Below are 10,724 nucleotides of genomic sequence, written 5' to 3'. Positions count from 1 at the left end.
AAAAAAACTAAAGTTTGCATTATATATGAGACAGTAAGCAGTTATGAGCTCTTTGGAAAGAGCCCAAAGGCCCTTAAGAGCACCCACATTTTGACATAAATTTCCTATACTAGGAAACACCAACATTGATCCGCTGAACATCTGTTCTTTCTCTCCTTCTTTACAGAAAACTAAGATATTTTGGCAGAGAAAATTGTTACCTGCTACCATCTGACAGTGCAATAATTAAAATGACTCTAAGTGACCTTTCTACCCAATGTTTAATGCAGCTTGGGCCATTCCTGAGTAAGAGACATACAGGCAAAGAGTTGTGTGATTCTGTTTCCCAGATTCTGTAATGAATCCTTCTGTTCTGACAGCGTAACCTCACTGGCTGCCACACTGAACCTAAACCCTAACCCTAACCCTCACTCAAACTTTCAGATAAAGAGTCTGGAAGTCACGCTCAGATTGGTAACAACTTTAAAGCTTGAATTTTTTTTAATAAGTCATTTTTTCCTTCAAGTAAAAAAAAATGATCTAGTTGTTTCATAATTTTACCCATTAAATGTTAATGTGCATATATTCAGTAAACATTATTCTATGTACGTCTTCTAGTCAGTATCTATTCTGTATATATTCTTTATATTTATGCATGTACACTTGTTCATATGGTGGCAAGGACTGAACCCAGGACCCTGTAAAAGAGAGGAATTCATGCTAACCACTGGGCAGCATCCAGTCCTTTCCCCTGAATTCACACAACCAATCATATCACCCTTCCTTTAGGAGATTCTTTCATTTCTTTCTATTATAATTGAGAAGTCTCCTAATTGTTGATTTAGGTGCTGTACCCATGACACTTACAACTGGAATCCTTGAAGCTCTTCTGGTTGCCTTTAGTACCATCTTTGTTTCTGCACTGCCTTCATATACCCAGAGCCCATGCGCGCAACCTGGCACATAATGAGAGCAAGAGCTAATGTTAATTGCCTACCTTACTGAATCCTGAATCACCTAGGGGTTTGGTCTATGAGTAAGTCTGTGGGGGATTATCTTCACTGTGTTAATTGAGGTAAAAAGACCTACCTGGTGTTGTTAGCACTATTCTCTTGATTTGGATTCTGGGTTGTGGAGAAAAGGAGCTGACAAGCATTCATTACTCCTTACTTCCTGATTGTGGATGTCATATGACCAGCTACTTCAAATTCCTGCTTCCTTGACTTTCCCACCATGCTGTACTGCACCCTTGTTCTATGAACCAGAAAGGGTTCTCCTTTAAGTTGCTTCTGTCTGAGTATTTTATCATCTTGCTGGGGAAAGAAACTAAGACAAAAATAAATACTTTTGGAGAAAGCATGTGGGAAGGAAGAATGGGTAAAGACAAACCTGAACCATATATGATTCTTGTTCCTAGAAAGTCATTAACCAAAAGAAAAAGAGATATGTATAATATGTGGCAAAATTAAAGGTCTAATATTGAAATTTCACTATGTATGTGTAATCTATTCTGTTGCCTTGCACAACTCCCTAATTATCATCAGAGTCTCTGATAAAGTCAAGAGTGAAAGTAATCATTCCCCAGAGGCAGGGACCATGACAAAGGGAGAGAATTCAGAAGAGGAATGGTAAACCATCTGTGGGTAAGGAGAAGACGGCAGCACTTAGGAACAACTTTAGAAGATACCCTTGTTTATGAAGCAAAGAAAGGTAAAAGGAAAACCAATAAAGAAAATGGAGAACATGAGAATGAGAGAGACTACAGAGAAAAGAAGGATTCATGGATTCTGTTCACAGAAAGATATCTGTTGTGGGTTCATTACATAATAAGCACTGGCCCAAGTACTAAACAACATAACAATTGTGATCAAATGAGAAACATCCATGATAGTCTCAGGCATTTGAATCCTTGATCCCCAATAAATGGTACTCTTTGGGAGTTTAAGAAGGTATGACCTTGTTTTAGGAACTATGTAATGGAAGATAGGCTTAGAGAGATTAAAGATGTGTGCAATCCCCAGTTCATCCTCCTTGTTTTGTGTATGGTTCAAGGCATAAGCCTTCAGTTTCTTGCTCTTGTGACAATGCCTTTTCTCTACCACCATTGACTCTATCCTGTGGAGCTATAAGCCCCAATAAACTCTTCCTGCTCTAAGTTGCTTTGGTCATGGCATTTTATTGCAGAATAAGAAAATTAACTAGTACAGCAACATAACAAGAAAGGACAAAAAATTCTGCCCGCAGCCTGACAGCACAATGGAGGGAAAAGACACCAGGACACTAAGAGAAGGTGTTCAATCAAACGGAAGCATGAAAAGTGAAAAAGATAAACTAAAGAAGGAAAAAGAGCAATAGATGAGGATTTTCAATGTGAAGGTAGACTATGGAAGGTGTTTGATGTTAGACACCAGCCGTGCCACAGCAAGGGCGCCTTTCAGACTGGTGGAACCAAGGGCAAGTACAGAGTCCTGAAGCAGGAGTTGCCTCTGCATGGTCTTCACGAGCCCAGAAGTCAGGGTGGCTAGATCAGAGAGAAAGATGGCAAGGACCAGGAGTGGGAGCCAAGGGTAGGTGCCATTGTAAAGATGGAATTGTACTTAGCACAAGATGGAAAGCCTCTAGAGGATTTTAAGTAGGTTAGTGACATCACTACCTCATAACTTAGGCTCAGTGTTCTGTCTTCTCATTTGAAAATGACTAGATGAAGGTAGTATTAGTTATTCTTGCATCACTGTGATGAAAAGAACCAACTGGAGCAGCAAACAGAAAAAAGTTCATCTTTGCTCTTGGTTTCAGGGGGTGTGCAGTCATAGCAGAGAAGGCGTAGCAGAGCCATGCATAACAGCCAGAGACTGTTCACATCACTGTAGAAAAGAAGCAGCCAACAAGGTCAGAATCAGGAGTGGATACAGCTTGTAAAGGTTCATCCCAAGGAACCTATGTCTTTCTGTATGATGCCATCTTCTAAATGGTCTACAGCCCCAGGAAAGAGAAACTGCTTCAGAATAAGCACTGGAAACATGAGCCTGCAGAGGACAGTTCAACTTCAACTAATAATTAATAACTGAAGCAGGAGGACCTAAAGGAGGAGACCCTTGTAGTAATCCAAACCAAGCAAGAAATCCCAAGAAAGAGGTGCATCAGCGAGCATGTCCACAGTTTAGTTAGGACGACTGGAAATCCCAGTAACTTGTCCAAAGTCTGATTGTGGGTTATAGAATTTGCAGTCACAAATGAAGCACTGGGGTCAACATCAAAACTGTATGGAAACGGAAGACTAAAGAAATGGCTTGGTGGCTAAGCATGTTTGCTACTCTTCCAGAGGATCAGAGTTCAGTCCCCAGCATCCACCTGCTAGTAATCCCAGCTCTGGAAGATCCAACCTCTCATTATGGCCTTTCTGGGCACCAGGATACACAGAGGAAACCCATATACGCATAAATCCAGATAGAAACAAAACTTAGGGACAAGGGAACCTCACAAATAACGAGGAAATGATCAGGCCAAGCATCGCATACTGCAATTGCAGTAATGGTTAGTGTTGGCAAGTTTCTTGGGTCTCATTGAGAAAGAACAGTTTGGGCTCTGTTCTCAAGGGCAGCACTTGGCTAGCCATGGAGAGGACTGTGAGGAGCAACAAAGAAAACAGCCTAGGAAGGCTGCAGTTCTATGTAAGGAGTTGGGTAGCTATTAGACATCCCACTGTGTAAGTTCGACAGAAAATGCCTTTTCCGTGAGTATTATTTCTCAGGGTAGAGTTAAGATCCACCCTCCTCTGCCCTCTTTCCTTTCCATCATGGAGCTAAATAAGGGCTGCTGAAAATGCCAAATAACAAAAGCCAAGCAAATAGTACATTAAAGCCATGAAAAATTAGGAGGTAGAAATTTGCAGCTAAAATTTGATTAATTCACTCCATTACAAAAGGACATTTACATACCAAATAATGTAGTACAATTAATGGTCTCATTAAAATCTTTACTCACAAATTAGATAAGGGCTATAGGGAGGTGGGGGAGAGCTGGAGACAAGAGGAACGAGAAATCATTTTTCAAGCCTTATTTCACTTTCCTGACATCCAGATGGCAGATGGCAGTGAAAAAACACATGTCCTCCTCACCCACCCATTATACTTAAGACTGTGACCATCTTTTGTGTGTGAACAACGGGATCTTTCCCAAGCGATTCACCAATGGGGAACGATTCATTTTGTTTTCCTACTTTGCAAGGATGTGAAAGTAATGTGTGATCAGCATAAACCTTACTGCGAATTTGAATTTAGAGCTTTTCTCAAACAAGTAGCATGGGATAGAATACTCTTGTGATGCCACTTAGTGTGGCCAGCAAACTAAGCTTCCAGCCAGCCACTTAACCTGGGCAACCAGGCAACCAGGGTCTGCAATTCCTGGCCTCATGCCATTGGTTCTCCCAGGTGGACTCATTGCACCCGCTGTGTAGAATATTCTTAACTTTCTTGTTAAGTAGAGTTAAAAGCCCATCACAAGCGCAGGGAATGTTATGGTTGCATTTAAATTATGTTTTAAGGCAAGACATCTGGGGGGGCTAGGGAAGTGGCTTAAGGGAAAAAGTGGGTGCTACAGAAATGGAATCCTACTAGCACCCCTTCAATGTTGGGTGGGTGTTACATCCCACCTGTAATTCACACTCAGGAGGTGGAGCCAGAGAGCCCCCACAGTACTCTAACTAGCTAGAAAAGTCTAAATTCAGTTCAGACCCTGCCTCATTGGAAAAGGTAAAGGGTCATCAACTCTCAAAATCAACACACACACACACACAAAATTGTTGGGTACTTCCCTAGATGTTCTTCAAGGTTGGGGGACACATCCCTAGTGCATATAAAGTAATATAATACTTTATATTACTGAGTACTATTCCACGGTATGGATATACCACAGTTTCTTTTACCATCCACCCTCTGAAAAACACCTGCGTTGTTTCTAGTTTGGGATGAGTATAAAGACTCTACCAATATTCTGATTTGGGTTTCTATATCATTATACTCTTAATCTTTCTGGAATAAATACCAAGCAGTGCAATTTCTGAGTGGGTCTTTGTATAGTCTAGCATTTTCAAAATTAGCTGTACCACTTCATATGCACAACAACGTATAACCAACTTCCTTTCTTTACCTCCTTGCCAGCAATTCATTTCTCACTGCTATTTTCCTTCAGCCCCTCTAATAAATGTGTAGTTATGCTTGCATTTTTCTATAGGTTAATGATACAAACATCCACGTGCTACTGTGACATTTGGGTGCCCTCTTCTTGTCTTTGAACACTGCATAATTTAATTGATTATTACTGTTGTTGTTAACATTATTAACATTTTTATTGTTTTTACTATTATTTTTGTGGGTTTTGATTGGGGAGATCTAATTGGTTTGCTTTGGTTTAGTTTCACTGTGGAGTCTTGAAAGGTCTAGACATAAGTTCATTGGACTTGTGGCGTGTACAGGCTATCCTCCACTCCACAACTTATCTTCTCATCCCTCTTGCTCAAGTCTTTTACAGACTAGAAATCTTCAGTTTCTGGAAAATGCAGTTTATTGAGTCTTCCATCACATGGTGGTTTTGGTGTCATGTCTGCAGACTTCGCCACATATTTTCCTAGGTATTCTCCCATGGCTTACTTTGAAAGCATTGAAATTTTATGAGCAACCATTAAGTCAGTAATATATTTTGATTTTTTTATATGAGATATATAGCTTAGGTTGGCTAGACAGCCTCCCTTCCTCCTTTTATTCCCTTTTTCTTATTTCTATTTGCCTATAAATGCAATTGGTCTCATACATTTTGTTGAAAAGACATCCTCCATTGAATATTTTTATGTTATCAATATAATTATTATTAGTTTAGTTTCTTTGAAACTTTTATTACATTTATTTATGTGTTTTTTGTGTGTGTGTACATGTAGAGGGCACAGGACAGTTTGGGAAAATCTGTTAGCTATTTCCACCATGTGGGTCCTAGAACTCAATTCCTCAGGTTTGGCAGCAAGAGAGCTTTAACCAGCTTTCTTGTCAGTACTATTATTTTAATTTCTTAAGATGGAATCTCTCTGTAGACCAGGAGATGAAGGTGTAGAGTGTTTATTTGACAGTCAGAAGACAGAATAGAAACCAATCATCTCTTCGCTTTAACTATTCTTCCCTCAAATTTCCAATGCCTCAATATAACATTGAAACAAGTCCCTTCATTTTATTTCTCAACAGCCTAGCCATTGTCACTTCCTGTTCTATAGCAGTAAAGTGAAAAGCATGAAACAAGGTACCTAAGTAGATCTCACACAAGCATCTGGAAATCTTTCGGCAATAACTAATTTTTGAGAAGCAAGATTTTCACTGGTAGTCCACCAGTTTCACAGAATTATCTCTTTCTTTCAAACAACATTGCTGTTAGTAAAAAAAGTTCATTCCTCCACCTCCATTCCTCTCATACCCCACCCTGTAAAGACGGCATAAACAGGAACCATTTGACAGAAGGTACTGGCTGGACCTCGTGTGTTTGCAGGATCTACCCCCTCAGTGGCGAGATGAAAGAGAATAGGCCGTTATTTCATCTTCGTGGATCAATCCCTGTCTCTGTCGTGATGCTGTTTTAGAATACATCATAAGAAACCCAGTGGCCCCTGCTCATCATCTTTGAGGAATTTAAACTCATGTGTATAAAAGACATACGGCAAATGAAACGAGCCAAGGTAAGCCAGTGGGCTCCAGCCTAAGCTTATTCACACCTCCTGGAAAACTTACTCTCAGAATCTCAAGAGGCCAAGGGCATAGGTACAGAAAATACATGAAACACCAGGGGGCTATATGCTCTTGGCACAGAGCAGTCCAGATGGCATAGCATGCCTCAGTCTATCCCCAAATTATCTCACAGATACAGAGACAGGAGCTCCAAACTTGTCACATGCATACAGTCCAAAATGGCACTTGGAAACTGAGAACTGATGAGTTCTTAAGGTGGGAAGGGAAGAGGTTGTGGAAGGGAGGGGATGCAGCACACATCTCAAACTTCCTCTGTCCAAATAAAGACTGGCGTTATAAAAATAGACACTGGGGAGTAAAGTTAGGAGAGAGAATCATACACTAATTAACACATTCTAAGAAATTTCGTCTTTGATATCGAGAATCCCCCAATTTAGCAGAAGCTTAAAAGGGTCAAGCTATGTTCCAGGGATTGTATCTAATTTAGTCTACGGAGTCTGCGTCCACACCAGACAGATGAAGCTGTGACGAGGAGGAACGCATTTTTCACACCATTTTCTTTGGGGTTGGGACAGAACACAAGGGATCGGAGAAGGAACATTTACACAACTAAAAGCGAATAAGTCCCGAACAATCTGAGAATCATATCTAAGCCTTAAACTGGTCCAAACTGCAGCTCCTAGGAGGTGTCTGAGCTGTCTCACACAGTCAAATCAAAAATGCATGTGCCTTGCACTAAGCAGCCAAATTGTGCATCCTGCCTCCAGCAGATAAGCCTCCCTGGTTGTACAATGCTGTCTAGCAGGTAAAAGGAAAACCACTGACCCCACTGAGCAACCCACAATTCGACTTGAGCACGAAAACACCAGATGGATTGAAAGTGACAGACCTAATAAGCAACTTCCAGAATCTGCATGAACCTAATTGCACGAAATCCTTAGTGCAGCTGCTTCTATTTGCCTTCTCAAATCCTTAAGCCAAACAACCTAGATGAGAGAGTCTCAGCGTGCTCTTGAGCCACACAAGCCGTCTCAAATGGACTGTCGGGTTTATCTGAACCAAGACTCCAATTAGGAATTATTAAGGAAACCTTCCAATATTCTGCAGCAGGGAGGAATGTCGATTCAAGATATTGGAGGCATCTGTGCCTCATGGCTTATATTCTTAATATGTCTCTCTCTCACCCAGATTTCTTAAAAGAATAATGCATATATGTTTTCAGTTAATGAAACAATGTCTTGTTTCAAGTTTCATGACTCCCCAGGTGACTATATGGTTGGGAAACCGAGACCATACTTTTAGTGAGAAATGTGTATTTTTCTTTTCAGAATAAGCCACGCCACACTCAAGTACTTAAGGGTCTGTTTAATTTGATTTTCCACTGTTTTTCCTGTTTGCTTGATTTCCCTTTCACAAATAATGTCACACACTGGAAGAGTCAGGCAGTGGCTGTAATGAGATGTAAGGGGCGGATAGTATTCTTTCTTCTTGAGTAAATTGTCCTCATTCTGTCATGCTACCTTGTGACACTTGTGACAGAATGTTTGTGTGTCCCCCAAACAGCCGTGGAAATTCTAAAATCCTAGCTCCAGAATGATGGCTTTAGGAGGTAGAGTTTTGAGGGAGACGTAAGCTCAGAAGAGTAAAATCCCCAAGAACAGAATTTTTGTCCTTATTAAGAAACCCCAGACAACTCCACAACTCATCTACCTCTCTACAGAGAAAGGATACAGTAAGACTACACCATCGAAAACCAGGAATCAGATCATCCCCAGACACTGAGTCTACCAGCATAAGCCCTGGGCATCCAGAATTCAGAGCTTTGGGATGGAAGTATCCCTTGTTTGGAAGACATGCAGCCTGCTGTATTTTTGTGATGGCAGTCCACGTAGACCCAGATAATGTTGTAGTGCAGAGAACTCCTAGACTGCATCTGAAAGAACCAGAGACTCTAGGGAAGAACCAGAGACTCTTACCACTCTTTGTCATGGGGACTTTTCCTGTGAGTCATGACGCTTTGTTACAATCTTGGAAATTCAGTCCTATGGCAGATTGACATAAACCAGTGAAAGCAAAGCAACTTTAGAGTGGCTTTAAAATCCCTCAATGAGCTGAAGAGTTAGTGATATTTTGAATTTCTCCATTGCCATTACCAAGCACAGCAAGGTGTTACAGTTGAAGGATATGCTGGGAATCCAGCAACATTCTTAACAGTGAACTTGCTTTGTGCAAATAAGGTCTAATGTCTCTAATGGACTTGCTATGTAACCAGTGAGGCTTCTGCTTCTGAGTCTGTTTTCGCCTGTGAATTATAGCGCCTGCCTGTAGTACCAACCCCATTTCCTGGATGAGAAATGATATTTATCTCTCTTGACGTTTTCCATATACATGGTAGCTGGGCTAATTGAGATTCCCACTAATGCTGTATTAGGATCCCTTCTTCCCCACTTCCTCATCAGCATTTATTGTAATTCATACCCTGATTATAGCCGTTGGTACTGTGGAGAGATGGTCTCTCAGTGCGATTTGAACTTGCATTTGTGTGATGGCTGAGGGTCTTGAGCACTTTTTCACACATTTGTTGTTATTTTTTTATTTCTTCTCTTGAAAGCCAACTGTTCATTAGTCCACATATTTGAAAAAAAAACATTTTATTTTCATGCAATATATTCTGATCACAGTTTCCCTTCTCACAACTCCTCCAATATCCTCTCTATCTCTCCACCCACCCAACTCCAGTCCTTTCCTCTCTCTCTTCAGAAACAAAAGCAAACAGGCCGCAAACAGATTTTAAAATAAAGTAAAAGACACATAAAATCAGAAAACATAATACAAAACAAACATAAAACAAAAGACCATTAAGACAAAAAAAAAAAAAAACAACTCTACAAAACCACTCAGTTCATTTTGTGTTGGCTATCTACTGCTGGGCATAGGATCTATTTTTCAGCGTGGTTAGTACATTCAGTAAGACTCCATTGGCGAAAACAAATAATTCTTCTGCAAGTAGATGTCAATTGGAAGCAGATTCTTAGGGTTGGGAGTTTGTGTCTACTTCCCCTCTCAGCACTGGGAACCCTTCTGACTTGAACCCCTACAGGCTCTGCACGTTCTGTCATAGCCTTAGTTTATATGTACGTCAGTCCTTCTGTGTCTAGAAAATACTGTTCTTTGGTTAGCCATCCCTTCTGGTTCTTATGTACTTTTCACCTACTCTTCTTCATGGCTTCCTGATTCCTGAGGAGAAGACTTTAATAAAGACCTCTCACTAAAGACTGAGTGTTCCGAAATCTCTCACTCTGTGTATTGTCCAGTATTAGGTGTCTGGATTTACTCCCAACTACTGTAAGAGGAAGCGTCCCTGATGGTAGCTGAGCAAGACACTGATCTATGGGTATAACAGAATGTCTTTAGGCATCATTTTATTGATATGTTTCCTTAACAGAACAGCAGTATTTGATTTTCCCTAAGCCCATGACCTATCTAGTCCCTGGTTCTTGGCCATCTGAGCAGAGTCAGGCATGGATTCTATCTCATAGAGTGCATATTAGCCTCCTTATCAATACACAGTGATTTTATCCATATGAAATCCTGACATTTGCAGAAAAAGAAGATGAGAATTGAGGATCATTATGTTAAGCAACATAAACCAGATTGAGAAAGATAATAATAACAGACTCTAGTCTTGTGTATGGAATCTCTATTTTTCTCTCTCTCAATGTGTCTGTGTGTGTGTATGTGTGTGTAAGTTGAGAGGTAAATCAAATCCAGATGAAGGCAGTGCTGAGAGCTGGTGTTGGGCTTGAGGGATAAATCAACGTATTTTGCACTGACTTTTTACTTCACTAATTCCTCTTCCCTAATATTTCATTAAATATGTTCATTTATTGATTTACTCATTTACCAACTGTGTAACGATGCTGACAGTGTTTCAAGATTTGTTCTTGTCACCGGGATTATGGGCAGTACATAAAATAAGTTAAAACCCCTACTTTCATGAAGTATTAATTCTAGCAGCAA

Source organism: Alexandromys fortis, unplaced genomic scaffold, assembly GCF_014885135.2.
Source record: "Alexandromys fortis isolate MF-2015 unplaced genomic scaffold, M_Fortis_MF-2015_v1.1 scaffold_69, whole genome shotgun sequence".
NCBI lineage: Eukaryota > Metazoa > Chordata > Mammalia > Rodentia > Cricetidae > Alexandromys > Alexandromys fortis.
Note: the sequence above shows the minus strand (reverse complement) of the source record.